We start from the raw sequence: 17,956 nt of genomic DNA on the forward strand, positions 1-17,956 counted from the left end.
GGGGAACTGCGGGAGCCAAATTCTGACCAATGTGAACTCTGGAAGTTACTCCTTAAAGACAACTGGATAATGTGAAATGAAGGAAGTCATATCCAAACTGTGAAAACCGTGCTCCAGTAGTAAACTAAGAGGAAGCCCAAAGGATGAACTGTAGCCATAACATACTGTATAAACTAGGCAGTAAACATGTATTTAGCCAATAAACTAATAAAGCAATGGTAAAAATACAGGAAAAAGGCATCACGAGAGATGACATACCTCTATATTGTGATGCATGCAGCACTGGCCATCACATTGATCCATCCATCCAGAACCCCTTTCTCCCATTTTTGCATATAGGTCCAGGGTGACACTTAAGCAGTGACAATCATCTACTGCTAAGGTTCACACCGCTGGGTGGCTAGCACACTGATAATGCTACAATATTCTATTCTGCTTCACATTGCCTACTGATGCAGTCAACAACATTTAAGGTAAACACTTCTCCATGAATAGTTACCTAGTTTTGGAGTCCTACATATCACATCAATGACAAAATCAGTGTTACTCACCCCCAGTCTCATGAGCAAATCCCAATACACCCAGTTCAAAATTAGGTCTAATCATCACATTACATGAGATGATGTCCACTCTTTCAAAACTTCTGGGGTTGTTATTGAACCAGCACCTAAAATATTGCTGTCACATTAAAGTAATTCGCCAAAAAATAAATCAGAATTTTTGGCATGCTTTACTCAAGTCATACATTTTATGGCAGAGTATCAGAGCGGCAGTAGACAGAGATATACTTTTAAAAAAATCTTCTATGGCTCTAGCATCATTACAAATGAACGTTCTGACTATGATATGAAGGTCATCAGAAAAATGTTACAGCAAATCAGCTAAGTTTGCTGCTGGACAGGCCTACAGATCTCACCAATCCATCTCTATAAATGTTTCACTCAGTTTTATTCTCAATAAACTAATGTACAGCTATTAAATCTCTGATGGAATGGTGTAATACAATTTGTAACTTATGTTCAGCAAACTTTTTTTTTTTGCAAAAACACCATTCATTTAATCATTTTGGTGTTACACTGACCTTGGATATGTCAAAATTATGGAACAAACTAACTGTCTCACTTCAACAAATGCACAGACCCTTTTAGGAAAAGTGTTCTTGATAATTTTTATTTAAATTGCAAATGCTGCTGCAGTATCAGAATCACTTGGCATGATTCAAATGACTTTGTCTCTTCCCATTGCAATTTACCTAACTGTACTAATTACTCTGCTTTCTTAGTATATGATTTATGAACGTTACTTTTCTCCTGGAGTGCTGAAGACCATTGATATTTCTTACCAACATGGCCCACAGTCATGAAGGGAAGGTGGATGAACTAAGTCACACACTACTGTCCTGTAAGCTTCATCAGTGGATGCAGGGCTGGCCTTAGCTGAAATGGCGCCCTAGGCGAAGTAGTGCTCTGGCGCCCCTTGAGCCACACTCACTCCATACTCGTTTTACACCCCTATTTGAGCCACACCCACAGATACATCACTCCCCATAAAAGCCACTTCAGTTATTTCCTTCAATTTTTTTAAATGTATGAAAATAAGTTTCTACTGTAATGGGTTTTTTATTACCAAGCATTTTCCGAAAGTTACGAAGTCCAAAATTAATACCAGAGTTCATCTGACAAGTAACATCAAAAATCAGAACCAGCTGAGACACACACACACACACACACACACACACACACACACACACACACACACACACACACACACACACACACACACACACAAAATGCAGTCCCAGCAGGAGCTCAAAGCTGTGCCATCAACTGGCAGGTACCATTCACCCAGGACTTTTATTGAAGAATGTTTTGATGGTTACATTTCACAGCCCCCCTGCTTTGAACATAACTTTTGGTCTGCCTGTGTCAGGACTGGAATGACAAAAAAAAAAGGGAGACCCGTTTACATTTTTCTACTCACTTTGCATGCTATTTCTTTAAATTAATCACTAGTTTTTCTGCAAAACACTTATGCTTCTATCTACCTGTTTATGCTTCTTGATTGTATTGCCTTAATAATTTATTACATGTAAGTTGCCAGTTTTAGGAGGAATTAAAAGGGACAATGCAAAATTTGGAGTCAAAATAAGACAGTTGAGAAAGAGGTAAACTGCCACAACCAAAGATCTGCAAGCAGCACTGTCATGATCACATCACCCATTTATAACTAAACCTGGTGAGAGGACAAATGAAACATTCACAGACAACAGCCGAACAAGTCACAGGTACATTCACTTAACGCAAGAGAAGTAAACACTCCAGATGCTATCTTCTCTGCGACCTTTGTACTACTACAAGTGCACAGGACTGGACAGGTTTTGCTGTCCTTACCATTCTATACGGCTGTTTAAATCCAAAAGCACCACCAATGGAAACTACAGAAACTAACCCTACACACAGCTGTGCCACATTTCACCGAAGACACACAAACATTTTTTCCAGTAAGCAATGAAACAAACTATATGAACCAATGGCAAAACCGTCCAAATCAGAACATTTCAACCATAAAGGCCACTCAAACTTGTGTCATTACGATCCACCAATACCAGTCAATATGCACAATCTCTGCAGAAGTAAATGTCATCTGAATAATTCCACATTAAAGAGATCTGTAGCTAATGAAAAGGTTGCTGCAAGCAAACAACTTTATATTTCAGTGTTTCATCTACCAATTCAGTGTCTGCTGTCAATGAAGAATAAATTGCCTACATTACATTAAAAAGAAAGGTAAGCTGGTAATATTGCACTAGGGAAAAGATGGCAAACTGAAAACAGGTTCATAGTTACTAGGCATCTCATCCAAAGGAGTGCATACTCAGGATTGCAGCATCCCACCCCCTTAAAATACAACACAGTATCAAGGATGAACAGAATTACCTCTTGCCTCAATGTATGGACAAAATTTAAAGAACTGCTTGGCAAGCAAAAATACAAAAAAAAAAATCTGGAACTGAACAGGCATGCAACAACAGGAATGACTAGAAGGCTGATGGACACTCTTGTAAACAGTTATTTCTTTGTTTCTGTATTAAGGTTCTTAGGATCATGGGATGATACTACGCTATTGGCCTGGAGGCCCTTATAAGCCTAGCCAAGAATTTCACCCATGTTCCATATAAGATTAGTTTTTTTCTTACTTTTAAATATGTATATACATTTCTGATTACAAATTTTGTACTGATTATGTTTTATAAAAATTTAATAAAAACATTTTCAAAAAAAGAAATTCTGATCAGTTATTAATTTTTTATGAAGGTAAGAATAAAGAACATACTGGGTGAAAATAGACTGTCTCCAAATTATTGTCTCACTCTATTATCTTTTGTTACATCCAACAGAATTAAGCAATTCCATGCAGGGACAATGCTCACTCTACCAGGACATTGACCTCATCTGTGGCTTTTTAGAAAGGGATAGATTCTAGAAGTAATCAGCAACTTGGTCATCAGTATATACTTTTACAAGACACTCAAACTCAACTGCTTCTATAGGTTTAGATCAGACTTCGCTCAGACCATTCTCCAGCGGCATCTGCGCCCTCATCCTTCCTCCACCCAGTTAGTATATACTATGGTAAACGACCCTTACAGCTAAGACTACTACAGCAGTGATACAATGATGGACAGAGTACATTTATTTAAGAAAACTTAATTTAACAGTACCTGTTTGAATGATCACTGCTGCAGTAGCCACTCTGATTATTTATTTATTTATTTATATTTGTTGACCGGGAGTGTCCGACTGGACATAGATCCATTTTCAGCGGAGGCCCAGGGAGAAAAGCTCCACAGTTATAGTTACATTGGATTACATAGCAATTAATTTAACATAGCAATTAATTACAAACATATTTACAGATGAAGAACATAGTAATCAGTAGACAACTAGAATCTTTATCTGCGAAGTACATAACAGACATTAACAAATGTTACAATAAGAAGTCCCTGCTGTATAATAAGTACTAGGCTTATCAGCATCTGAGCTTGCTATAATCAAGGTAGTTATTGACTATTGTTACAGTTTATGTACGGTAAATCTGTCATGAAAACTTTGTGGGTTTGCTTCCTTTGAAGAATTATTTGCTCTGTTATATTGCAATCAGCCTGCACATATGAGAAATGCTTCTGATTATGTTCTTATGAGGTTTGCACTATAACATATACATTGTCTCCAATAGACATTACAGTGTGTTGGCATGTTGACTGCAGTGCTACATTGACTCACTTTGAGAAAAACACATCTTCTATCCCTACCTTATGGGATATTATGGGTGCATGGCTCACACTCCATTTCTGTTAGGTATGTACATCTTGTTACATCACAAGTTTAATGGCACATCCATCATCTCTCATGCACGCAGTTCTCACTTGTTATGATTTTCATAGTTTATCCACTTTATGCATCATAAAAAGTTATATATTCTTTTCTATCTGAAATTTCTGATTGTTGAACATATCTTTGAGGGTTGCAGGCACTAATGACAGAATTTTCTGTCTAAGAATTTATACCTTTAAGAACATGCATGTTATATTGCCCCTTTAATTACTCAAAAATCTTTGAAATACAATGGTGCTAGTATTTTTGGAATTAAGACTTGTGAATGTTTACATATGACCAATAGTGTAAGGAACGTCAACATACACTGCAATGTGCATTGGATCAAATCCTCCTTTTCAGCAGTACTATTCCTTTGCATATCACACACGAATAGCCTTTGGTACATTGTCTCTTCAATTAGTGGCCATGGTGGTGCAGTGGTTAGCATTGTTGCTTCATAACAAGACTTTGTCTGGTTTGATTCTCAGCTTGAGTGCCTTCTGTGCAGAGTCTACATGTCCTCCCTGTGAATGAGTGAAATTTATAGATATGCAGGTATGTGTGTGTGTTTGCATGTGCCTTCTGTGGAGGCCATCTGCTGGGCTGGCAACTCAACACCATAAAAACACCACTACCAATCAATCTCTGGACTGGTGATTTGCTGTGGTGACCCCTAACCGGGAAAAGCTGAAAGATGTTTATTTTTATATTGCCTCTTAAATTACACCTGAAGATTGCAGAGTAGCTCAGTGTAAGACTTTTCAGAATCCCTCCCACAGTAACCTCCTTGCCTCATGTTTATTTATCATGCAGTTTTACTAAATCTTAAGTTAGGTGTGATTGCAAGGAGCAAGTCTTTTAGCATTTGAACAACAGCAAACGCTTGATGATTGAAATAGGTTAATTGTAAAATCTTTTGTGTCCATGCACACAAAACACAATTTGTTTGTATTAAACATAGAAATTATTAATAATGCACTACCACTAAATGACTTCATTGCAATAAGAAGTTAATTGGACATGCTAAGCTTCAGTGTTATGGTAATACAGGTACCTCCCACCCTTATAAAGGCATGTATAAATCTAACAATATTATAATTGTTTGAAGACAGACAGAATTTCAAATTTGTCTAAGTTCTTGCTTAAGTTAAAATACTATTTTGTGCAGGACAAAGTTAAAGTTTTGTTTTGACTTAAGCAAAGAAACTATGCTAATAGTTAATGCTAGTCCTGCTTATTTAGGTGAATAATAATAATAATACAAACCATGATCAGTACTAGAATACAACATATGCCAGGCACAGTCATGAAAATGTAGATAAAACATAATCTTTGACTGAAAAAAGGCATTTTAATTGTAGGGAAATGTGAACATTCTCATCTTGAAACCACTTCGCCCTTGTAACTGATCAAAAATCAGTGAATCATTATTGCTTACCAAGGACAAAACTATCTACAAGGATGGGGAAAGGCAGCTTTAAGGCTGTAGTCCTTTTTATTATAGTTCTTCATTTAATCAGTGAAACTGAGCTGTCTTTATGTGCAGATATTTTCTAAGCAGTCATTCTGAAAAAAGTAAAGAATTCAGCTTGACAAAAATGTGCATTACATTTATAGAACAACATGTAGAGTGAAAATCATTAACACTGAATGAAATATAAACAGCAGCAAGTAGTGGTCCACATTTGTAAAAGGTAAAATAATTGCCGACAAGTATTCCTACAAAAGCACCGATGAAAGGCTATTAACTTTCATTTTAGAAATGCTGCTGACTGCATTACCTTCCCTACGATAAACACTTTTTCAAGGGGTGAGAATCATTTCATCTGATCACAACAGATGAAAACAATGCTGACCCCACTCAATACCATTTCCTGGCAGGCTCCTTACCTCTCACTTGTCCATTCTTGCTCCAGTATGCACCGTCTTCTGCAATTCAAATCCCACGCCCCCAAAACAAAGACGTACATAATCTGTCGCACAGGCATATCCGGTGTCTGCGACCTGTTTTCGTCATCTGCGGCCATAGAAGGAGGGCATTCTTAAAGAAGAACGAACTTAGAAATGTTTTTTTTTTTGTAATAAAAAGAAAATGAATATCCTCGCGGCCACAGGCAGTCGCTGTTTTACGGACAGTGTACCGCCAAGAACATCACAAACCCAGACTGGATAACAAAAAAAATAAATAAATCATTTAAATAAATAACTAAAATTGCACCCTTTATATGATCAGGCTGTACAACGCCCTAGGCGGTTGCCTAGTTCGCCTATGCCTAAGGCCGGCCGTGAGTGGATGTGTGCAATGGAGTGTAGGGGTACTCCTAAGTGTTTCTGAATCAATTTAAGCATGCAACCATTCAGCCCCTGCCTAAAACTCACACTCTTACCTCAGCAAATGACTACAGACCCATAGCCAGACTTGCTACAACTGCAAAAATGCTTTCACTACGAGTGGACAAAGTACAAACTGCTGAGGATATGAATCCCTAAACTACATTCACCCCCAAAACATAAATGGCTGAAAAACCCTGCATCTCACAATTTGCCTTGAAATATCAGGAATCATGGATCATGCATCACACTGAAAATCTGAAGTAATGCTTGAAGCTTGGGCCTTCTAATGTGGTGGCCCTCAACTGCTGTACAACCTACAAATGTTGGTATTCAAAGCCATTGATGGTTTTCAGTTAAAGGAAACAATTAAATGATGCACCAAAATAACATTCTTACTTTAAGCTGCCTGTACCTGCAATGCATTACAGCGGATAATCCATATTTATTTATTTATTTCACATTTCTTTACCAGAAAGTTCCGACTGGACACAGGTCCATTTACAGTAGAGGCCCGGGGAGTAAAACTCCTCATCAAATCATTCAAACACACAATGGCAGACATTTGTATACTAAAATACAGGAAACTAACAATGATTAACAAACAGGCATAGAGGCAATATAGACATTCAGAAAGTTTGTACATAATTAGGATTCATAAAAATATTAAATGATACTTCAGTAATAACATTGGATAGAGGTAAAATAGGTAGCATGGTTAGTCAGATTAAATCATACCACCTTGATTAGGTGCCATTTGTCAATCTAGGTAGGCAGGTGAAATGCAGGAGCAAAGCCAGGTGTTAAGTCATATGATTTTTGAGTGAGACTTTAAACTGGCTGATAGTGGAGATGGTTGTCAGTGAAGGTGGAAGGCAGTTCCAGGCTTTAGCTATGGTATGTGAGAGTAAAGCTTTCCCTGCAGTATTGTTGGCACTGGAAATGCAGACTAAAGATTTTTTTATTTGAGCGAAGAGGACGATTTGCAGTATATGGAATCAGAAGATGGCTAAGAGCAGGGGTTTTCTCAGGATGTTTTAGAATATTGTAAGTAGAGACACGCTGATGATATAGAAGAAGTTGGGGGAGTTCAAGCCACTTTAGGTCCCTAGGGTCTGGCAATGGTGAGTTCTGAAACTGAAGTTATTGGCAAACTTAGCAATTTTATTATAGCAAAACTCAAGTCTTGCAAGGTCATTTTTTTCTGGTACAGATAAGAATGGGGGCTGCATACAGAACGGTGGATAGCAGGTGTGTTTCTGCAAGGGTGACTTATGCCTGATCAGCGAGGAACCTTTTTTGTCTGTATAAAATTCACTATGAACCTTTTTGATGGTTTGAGAGATATGGATATCAAAGTGTAGATTGTTGTCAATCTCAACCCCAAGTAGTTTGGTATGAGGAGAAGCAGAGATAACAGTACCATTTTTAGACATGATGGTGAAAGGAAGGGGGGTGGCTTTAGCTGTAGTGGGTGGGAATAGGAGCAACTTAGTTTTGTTAGGGTTTAGAATAAGTTGAATGTTGTTTATCCAAGATTCTACAGAGTTAAAAGATTCTTGAGTCATCTTTTGCAAGGTTGTTAGTGGGGGGCTGAGCAGACCAGTGCAGAATCATCTGCATACGGTATGAGTGTTGCATGATGGGTGGAGGTATGAAGATTATTTATGAATACGGTGAAGAGGAGTGATCATAATACTGAGCCTTGAGGTACTCCTATGGTTGTTGGAAGTTGGGGGGGGGTGGGATGGTTCACCTTCCCATAGAACAAATTGGTGCCTGTTTGAGAGACAGTGTGTGAACCAGGCAATAGCTGGGGGTGAAAAAGAGAGGGTAGTCAAGGTGTCAAGTATTTTGGCATGGGACACCATATCAAATGCCTTGGAAAGATCTAAGAAGCCTGCAAAGACATAGTTACGGTTATTTCTATGTTTATTAACATAGTGAATGAGAGAAGGGCTGTAGTACTGCTATGAAAAGGTCGAAAGCCATGATGTGAACAGGAAAGGAGGTTGTGTGTAAGCAGAAATTTCATGATTTGAGAGTGTACACATCTCTCAAGCAGTTTACACAGGGGGGGAGAATGGCATTGGGGTGGTATTTAGAGAGTTCATGAGTTGCCACCTTTGTGCAGTGGTATAATATGGGACACTTTCCAGAGGACTGGGACATAGGATTCTTGTAGAGAATGATTGATAAGAATAGAGATTGGATAGGCTAGTGCATTTGCAACTCCATTTAGGAACTCTGCAGGTAGTCCATCAGCAGCCAGGGTAGTGGGTTTAAGTTTCATGAGTAGTTTTTTAATTGAGGAGGTAGTGACAGGAGAGAAGGCAAAGGGTGGGATGTTAACTGGTGGGTTTTTTTGGGTATGACCAGTATTGTTATGGTGTAATTTGGTGGATAGTGCAAGAACGGACTCAGTAAAATGCTCATTAAATAGAGAGGCTATGTTGGCTGTATTATTGGTGGAAGTGGGAGCTGGGGTGGTTGCTTTGCCGGGTTTTAATAGGGAATTGATTGCCAAAACCTTCTAGGGTCTCTTGCGTTTTTAGTCTGGCTTTTGTGGTAGAAATTTTCCTTACCTAGTTTGATTTGTTTTTTGGCCTGGTTCCTTAGTTGAAGCTTGTCCTGTCAGATGAGGTTGGATCTGTTTCTCTTCCAGAGTTGCCAGGCTTTACCTCTGGATTTAAGTGCGCATCTTGTGTTTCTACTTAATCATTGTGCGTAGTTTGCCCTGATTCAAATTTTCCTAGGGGTGCGATTGAGTTAAGGGTATTGGTGAAAGTCTTGTTGAAGTACTCACTCAACTGTCTGGTCCAGATCTAGGGTTCTCAATGTATCCCAGTTACATCTTTTTAAGATGGAATTAAAGTCTGCTGGGTTGAAATTGCGAAGATTCCTAATTTGTCTGACGACAATGGGATTACTTAGGTTGGTCCGTTTGCATATAAGGAAGGTAGCTATGTGGTCATTAAGACCATCTGGGTGGCATCCCACATGGTAATTGTGCTTGAGGCCATTAACAAGTGTCCAATCTAGAATAGATTGTCTCTTGTTTTTTTTTTTTTTGTCTATTCTAGTTGGTTCTTGTATGAGTTAAGTAAATTCTATCAGATTAATATGGACTGAGAGTTTATTAGAATTGTAGGCAAGTCAATCAGTATTAATGTCACCCGGGAGGATGGTTTCTTGAGGTAAGTTTTCTGATACCCGGTGCAGAATTTCTTGTATGAGAGTGGAGTTGTTTCCTGGGGGAATAAAGAAGCAGATGATATTGATTTTTTTAGAATTTTTTAGGTTTAGGACTGCACCGATGGATTCTGCATTCTGAAATTTAGGGAAGGAGGGTTGTAGTGGCTGGACATTAAGATTGTTTTTTGAGAGTATAGCAACACCACCTCCTTTTCCATTTACCCTATCAGGTCTTAAGCTATTATAGCCTGGTGGAGTTATTTCTTCACTGTGGATAGTTGGTTTTAACCAGGCCTCAGTTATGGTAATAATGTCTGGGGAGTAGAGGGATATACTTGCATGAAGGTCAGTTAGTTTTTTAGCTATACTCCTAATGTTGATATTAAGGAATAGCAGGTCTGATGGTTGCTTATGTGTAAGTATGGTGTTATTAGGTCCTGGGTTAGGGTATATGTCACCAGAGATTGGTAATTACTTTGTAATCATTAGTATATGCTTTTAAATTTGTGTGTTATGTCCATATTATATTTATACGATACCTTGTTTGTGCCTACGTTAGGTGTAAGCTTTAGTTGTAAGTGTTGTGTTCTCTTGACATTGAATAATGAGGGACTTATAAAAAGGTTATAGCCTTTGTCTGTGAGTGTGTGGATGTATGTCATGTGGAATTCAGGATTGAGAGGAAGTGGGTTTGTCTGTGGGGAGGTGATGTAGGCTAGAGTGGTAAGGATGAGGAGGACAGACATATGTACTAATATCATTGTTATGAAGGTAGGTGATCTAATGTAATGTAACTTTGTTGTGCAAATAATGACACTTATGAAATCCACTTCCTGATTCCTCATGGCAAACCCAGAATACCTTGAACTGTATTTAAACAGCTCAGAAACTTCAAACATCTTAATACCTTTGATTATTTCTGCCACATTTCTCACCATCAATAAAGCCTTTTAATAAGGCACAATATATAGAGCAAAAACCCGAAAAGATTGCTCTTCAAAAAAGCCTTCCTAAAAATGGCTACCGTCAATAACCTATAAATCAATAATTATCTGGTAATGTGCCCAACCCAATTATTTCATTCACAACATACTATAAAGTGAAATAAAGGTCTTAAAACAACCTACAACCAGTAATCATTACAGTTAATTATTATTAGTAAATGCCGCTAGACAAAGAAGGACCTTTAACTAATTTTAATAATCTCTTTAGATGGTTTACTACCAGCTGGCTCTTTCTAAAAAATAAGATTATTTAATTTGTAAAAACTATACAGGCTGCCTCCATGACCTCTCTCAGCATCATACAGCCTGCTGAGAAGCAACTACTGCCTTGTGTATAACAGCCCCAGTTCTGTCAGTTCTTTTGTACATTTGTAGTCCAATGGCATCATAAACATCCACTCAAAGGATCTCAAATCTCTTTTGCAAAATAAACAGAACATGTTGGAAGAAGAAGTTTGTATCACAGAGACTACTGCGTCTACAGAGCCATCTTCCAATCCACATAAAGCAAAGACTTCTACTCTGTTCAAATGTAATTTGGACAAATGGATGATATGACTACAAAGTTATCTGTAGTATAAACAAAAAGGTGTATAAAGCAATATAAAAACCAAGAAAAAGTAAAAAAAATGCACCAAAGCTGCGTGAAGACTCTTCTTTTAATGAAAAATACCATAAAGATTGAGATCTTTCGTCTCTTCGACGGGAGACGTCATCAGAATGTGATACCAATATGAGCAAAGACATTTAAATACTCTAAAAAATTATGCCATTGGCTGTTGAACAATCCAATCAATATGTTGTTTAAAAACACATGCTATGAATAACCATATTATAAAAAAATGTATAGCCATGTTTTGTTTTAAAATTATATATATATATTATAAAACATTTGGAAGTTAGACAAGATGTGAATACACTGTTAATAAGAAATAGATTTAAAAATATAACAAAAAAGACTTATGAAATATGTCGACCATTTTTTATAGTCTACCTGCCCTTTCTTTTAATACTGATTTTAAAGAAATATCGTCATTAAGACCTGGTGGAAATCTAGCTGCTAGCCTTAGCTGCCATTGTAATTCTTTCTTACTAAGTATATATTTTCCAATCACCTCCCCTAGGTTCTATATTTACAATTTCCAAAATACCAAATTTGAAACATAAAAAACTTGGCATACTTTGGAATGCCTGTAAAGGGCATTCGTTTCTTGTTTTTTATATCATTGTTATGTTCATAGATTCTATTTTTAAGGGCTCGCTCTGTCTTGCCCACATAGAATCCTGTACATGCCCCACAAGAAGCTAGATATACCACCCTTTCTGTGAAACAGTTACCTTTCATGAATTTTATTTTGCTCCCCATGTTGTTATCCAGTGTAATGTCACTGTTTTTAATAATATAGGAACATTGTGAGCATCTACCACAAGGTTTAGTTCCTTCACTTGGGAACTTATAACCATCTGTTTTGTTCTCCATTAATAGTTTAATGTTTCTACCCACTTTGGTGATAAAAGTGGGTTTATTTCCCATAACCCTGTTTACGTCTCCGTTCATTTTAAATATATTCCAATTTTTGGATATAATGTCTTTTAATTCCTTCAAAAAAGGACTGTAATGTATGATGTAAGCTTTTTCAAAATTATTTGAAGAGTTGTTCCCTGTAGATAGATCATGCAGGTTGCTACCTAATAGGGGCTGGTATCTTTTGCCTCATTCTTTTAGTACCCCTTCTAGAGTGTCTTCCACTAATTTCCTAGGGTATTCCCTTTCCAAAAACATTTTTAACTGACTAAATTCTTGTTCCATGTCATTATATAATGATGTCATACAAGCTATTCTGACAGCCTGTCCTTTGACAAGGCTTTTCTTTTGTGTAATAGGGTAGCAGCTGGAAAAATGAAGGTAGGCATTTCAAAAAGTGTTTTTCCTATAAATATTGGATTGAAACCCATTGTTTATAGTAATATCCAAATAATGAATATTGTATTGGTTGAATTCATAAGTGAATTCTAGGAATGATGTAGTACTGTTTATATATTCTATAAATAAAGGTATTAGTTCTGTACTACCTTGCCATAAAATAAAAATATCATCCAAATAATGGATGTATAACTTAATATACTGTTGGTAGTTGCTTTGAAAAACATATTTGGATTCCCACCCAAGCAATAGTATGTTGGCATATGCTGGTGTTCACGCTGCGCCCATGGCCACTCCTTTTAGTTGTTGAAAGTATTGGTCTTCAAAATAAATAAAGTTGTTTTCTAATATTAATGCACAGGTTCACTAATAGTACACATTTGGTCATGTGGGAAGCCAGAGTAGGCTTGTAAGGTCTCTTTGAACATTACTAATTCTTCCTCTTTGGGTATATATAAAAATAAGTCCTTAACGTCTATTGTCAGGAATATTAAATCTTGTGACCAAAGGTCCTGTTTTAATTGTCCTAGAAATTCCCAAGAGTCGGTCACTAAATGTTCAGTCTTTTCTACCGCCGGTTTGACTGTCTTATCGATAAATATAGCCATGCCTTGTGTTTCAGATTCCTCAGCTGCCTCAATAGGTCTAAAGGGTGCGATTACTGAATATAGTAGGAACAATGGGATGGGTATTAACCAAATATTGATGTACATCTGGACTTATACGCTGATCTAATAAGTATTCTTCCAGATATGAGTCTATACGTCTGTATGCTATACTGATTTGGCTTCTCGAAACCTGTGCATAATTCTGCTCATTGAATGATGTGTCTTGGCATAATATTAAAATATTCCACAGTCTCGCACAGTACTATTCTGCCCCCCTTATCAGGAGTCATAATGCGTAGGTTCTTATCTTCTCTTAATTTACACACAAGACCATATTCATTCTTTGCTCAGGTTTCTGAAGAAACCTTTCTTTTGAGCCCACATGTTATAGATATCCTCTGACAGTTTTTTCAAACACATCCAACAGAGGGTGTAGTCGGGAGGGGGGTTAAAAGTACTATTCTTTTTTAAAGCTTTTTAGTTCTCTTCCCTACTAGAATCCAGTCCTTCCACAGGTTGTGTAAAAAAGACACTTAGATTTAATCTTCTAATGTACATGTAAAAATCAATAATACTTTCTGCTAAATCAGGGGTCTTGGTAGGAACATACTTGAAACCTTTAGAAAATAAAGAAAAAAATGGTGTAATAACAATCTGCATAATTTTAAAACCTTGATATTCATGCACTATTCCTGTTTCACTAATCGTATGCTGAAAGGGATTTAATATCTCCTTCTCCCCCTCCCCGTACCCCTGTAGGGGTTTCCGCTCTGCACTTCTCTGGCATAATTCGATGTTACTTGATTGTTCTCTATATTTCTGTTTGCTAACCTTTCTGATCATCGGAGAGTAGGAAAATCCTCTTGGGTGAATTATCTTGACTATCTTCATAAATAACATCATCACTTATTAAATCTGTTCTATTTTCATAATTGTCTCTATTTGTCTTGTAGGGGGGATGTTTATCTCTTGATACACGATTGGTAGGGTATATTGTATTAGTCTGATAATGTTTGGTATCTCTTTCTAACTTTTTTTTCTTTTTTTAAAAACAAAGCATTACAACTAAATCTTCATACTGGAGAAATAACAGGTCAGTTAATATTTTGTTATTCAAACTGTCTAGTTCTCCACTTAACTTTTCCTTCATTTGTTCATTGTAAAATAAAGTCTTGTTTAACAATTCTAAGCCCCATTTGTCAAACATACATGTAAAATCACATATAACGTTGCCATCATAGAAAAGGCCAAAAGGAAATTTAAAATTTAAGAAGAAAAATAATGAGAGTTCTAACCACGATGTCGTGTTCCAAAAAATCACTTAAAAATCTCAAACACCAGAATAAAATCCAAATACGATTTATGGAAGTACAAAAAGGGATGAGCGCTTTCGCGTAGTGTGACCTACGCTTCATCAGATAACATTCAGTAAATTGTTGTTCATTTAAATACTCATATGCGCGGGAAAACTTTTCCAAATTAAAACAATTAATCAATTAAAATAATATCACCATGCAATTTAATTCATTGTTATACGTTGTATACTACTTAAAGAAACATTACTCTGGGTACAAAAAATGCATATGTAAACAATAAGCAGTAGGGTAAACAACAGAGTAGACAAACAATTACATTGATCTGTTATTAATATTATGTAATCAAACTTCCTAGTGAATAGTTAATCACTAGAATCCAATATTAAAGTTATATAAGTATGCATTAAACTTAAATGTATTTGTTTAGATGTTACTAATATTATTCTATGTTATATATATATATATATATATATATATATAAAGTATGTAAAATGTATATATATAAAAAACATACAGAATAAGTGTATAACTTATAAACTATGTAATAACACCTACATTGATATGAATATCTATATTGATAAATCTTATAGTACCTAATGATCATATATAAATCTAGTCAGTAAATAAATATAAATATAATGACAATATAAATATTAAAAAATATGAACATGAATAGATATAATAAAGTGTGTATTGAATAAATTATGTTAATTTATTTACATTGTGTGTATATACATATAATTAAATTAATCATATGGGATATATAGTATGTCTAAATATGGATGGTAAATGACATATTTGAAACAAATCAATTCATAATTGTATTATAAAAGTAACATACATATCTGTATTGATGTTTAAAAATGCTTTAAAAATTACTACTTTCTACCTACTAAAATTGGTTTAATAGACAAATAATTATTAATGCCTGGAGGGAGATGTGCACTGAGTCTTAAAATCCAATTTAGTTCAGCCAGTGCCAAATCATTATCTGGATCTCCTCTTCTTTTATTATGTTGTACTATCTGTAACACTCTAAAGCAAAAACTGTGAGTGGAATAATCTAATATGTGTTTAAGCTAATGCATTTGTTTCATTGCACTTGCGAATATCATATAGGTGATTGTAAATCCTATCCTGTAACCTTCTTTTTGTCAAGCCCACATAAAAGGCTTGACAAACCATGCAAGTGGCAAGATAAACAAGATTATGTGTGTTACAGTTAGCATAAAATTTAGGAACAAAAGTAAAATCAATATTAGGATGCTTATATATATGTATGTTGGTGATATAACTGCATCTATTACATTGTTGACATGCAAAGGTGCCCAGAGTCAATGGTCTAGGAATATCTGAAATATTCTTATTACAATAATCATTACATAAAATTTGTTTGAGATTCTTGCTATTCTTATATAAAAATCTAGGTTTATTGCCTACAATTTGTTTAATGTGTGCATCCATAGTAAGAACATTCCAATTATTGTGAATTATTTGTTGTACCAAGAAAACACAACTGGCAACCGCTAAGGAAGGTAGATGAAACACTGGATAATTGTAGAAAAAAGTCCACAAGTCAGCTGTTAACTGAAGTTAACACTCTTTAATTCCACTCTGTAAACGTTAAACACCAAAGACAAACAGTGTTTTTCGTCCCAGTCACTACCGGAACTTCATCAGACAATTACTTCCTGTAATAGTAGTGCTTATATACAAAATAGTACATCAGCAACATTAATTAAATTGTCAATTAAACAATTAAAAAAGAGAGTTAATCTTAAACATTAATAAAATAAAGTAAAATAGGGTCCATTTTTCTAAACAAGCTCCATACGGTCTAAAGTTCACAACTAACTAATGAAGCTAAACATAAGCTGAACCCTAGTATCAATAAAGGTCAACAATTGTAAAGGTGCGTGTCATAAATTACTTGGAAGCACTTCAGTCCTAGTTAAGTTTCATTGTTTTGATAAACAGTTTCCATGGATTATAATTCCCCGTTTAGGACATTGAAAATAAATGCTCCCTATACAAGTAGTTCCCTATCTAAAAGTTTATGATAAAAGCCACGTTTAATATGACATAAAAAGCGTAAATAAACGTAAAACAATACAAAAAGTAATACAAAAAGTATATAAAAAGATAGTACATGTAAGCAACTGTTTCCTCCGTGCTGCAGAGATCCTCAACTCCGCTGTAATCTCACAGGCTGCCCGATTTCGTGAGTGTAAACACCACATAATAGTTACACGGGCCAAGTAGTCTCACTCCCCTACTGGGATACGGTTACCAAGAGAACAAATTGTATATATCATCAATTGCCAAATCGTACATCCACGATCACAAGCACCCCCAAAAAGCACCGACAAGCCTGTACATATCGCAGTTCCCCACGTCCTACAACGTTATAGCAGCTCACCAAGCTTGAAAGCCACATCGCCTATTTCGGTGCAACCTAACTTAGTTGATCGCAAAAAACTCCGCAACCCAGCAATGTACCTGAATGGCGCTGGGGGGCTGTGGTTCAAATCATAGAGACTAAGTCACTGATCCTATCAATGAGTGTTCTACGTTGTATTTGTTTATTTAAGCAACACTCCACTACATAAAAAATGCTTTCATGTGGATAACCACCCATATGCCGCACGTCACAAACAATACACTAGAGTTTCTGACTTTAATTGCTTGTTATGTTTCACTGACCTTAATTTTGCATTCTTTTCAAATAAAGCATATACTGGTGTTCCGCGAAGTGCAGAACAGATAAATGTAAAGTTAAATAGAAAAATAAAAATAAAATATCAATAAAAATAAAAATAAATATAAATAAGAAAAAAGAAAAATAAGAAATAATAAATAATAATGATCTACGAAATACATAACCTGCCATGTACGGATCTGTGGATGTTATCCAAATATACAATAGTCGCAAAATGAGAATGTAAAGCCCTGGAAGTAGGTAAAGGTGTTTTTGTTTGGGTAACTACTCTTGTGCGACGTATTTTGAACAGTACACTGGAGTTTCTGACTTTAGTTCCTTGTTATTTTTCACTGACCTAAAATTTGCAGACTTTTCAAATAAGGCTCATGCTTTCACTATCTCTTAGTTTGTGTTCTTGTAACATAATCAATTATTAATGTTTACCCTATTCAGAGTGGATATAAGAAAAATAATGCTAAAAAACAGTTTGTGTATACTGTT

General features: G+C 35.9%; 1 protein-coding gene across 1 annotated transcript in view; it reads right to left on the minus strand.

Annotated features, from left to right (window-relative positions):
• The window catches only part of CAMKK1 (calcium/calmodulin dependent protein kinase kinase 1), a 1,557,316-nt gene that overhangs the window by 62,810 nt on the left and 1,476,550 nt on the right, over positions 1 to 17,956 (minus strand). The window lies entirely within an intron of this gene.

The sequence above is a fragment of the Protopterus annectens genome, chromosome 9.part0 (genome assembly GCF_019279795.1).
Source record: "Protopterus annectens isolate FY-2018-M chromosome 9.part0, PAN1.0, whole genome shotgun sequence".
NCBI lineage: Eukaryota > Metazoa > Chordata > Ceratodontiformes > Protopteridae > Protopterus > Protopterus annectens.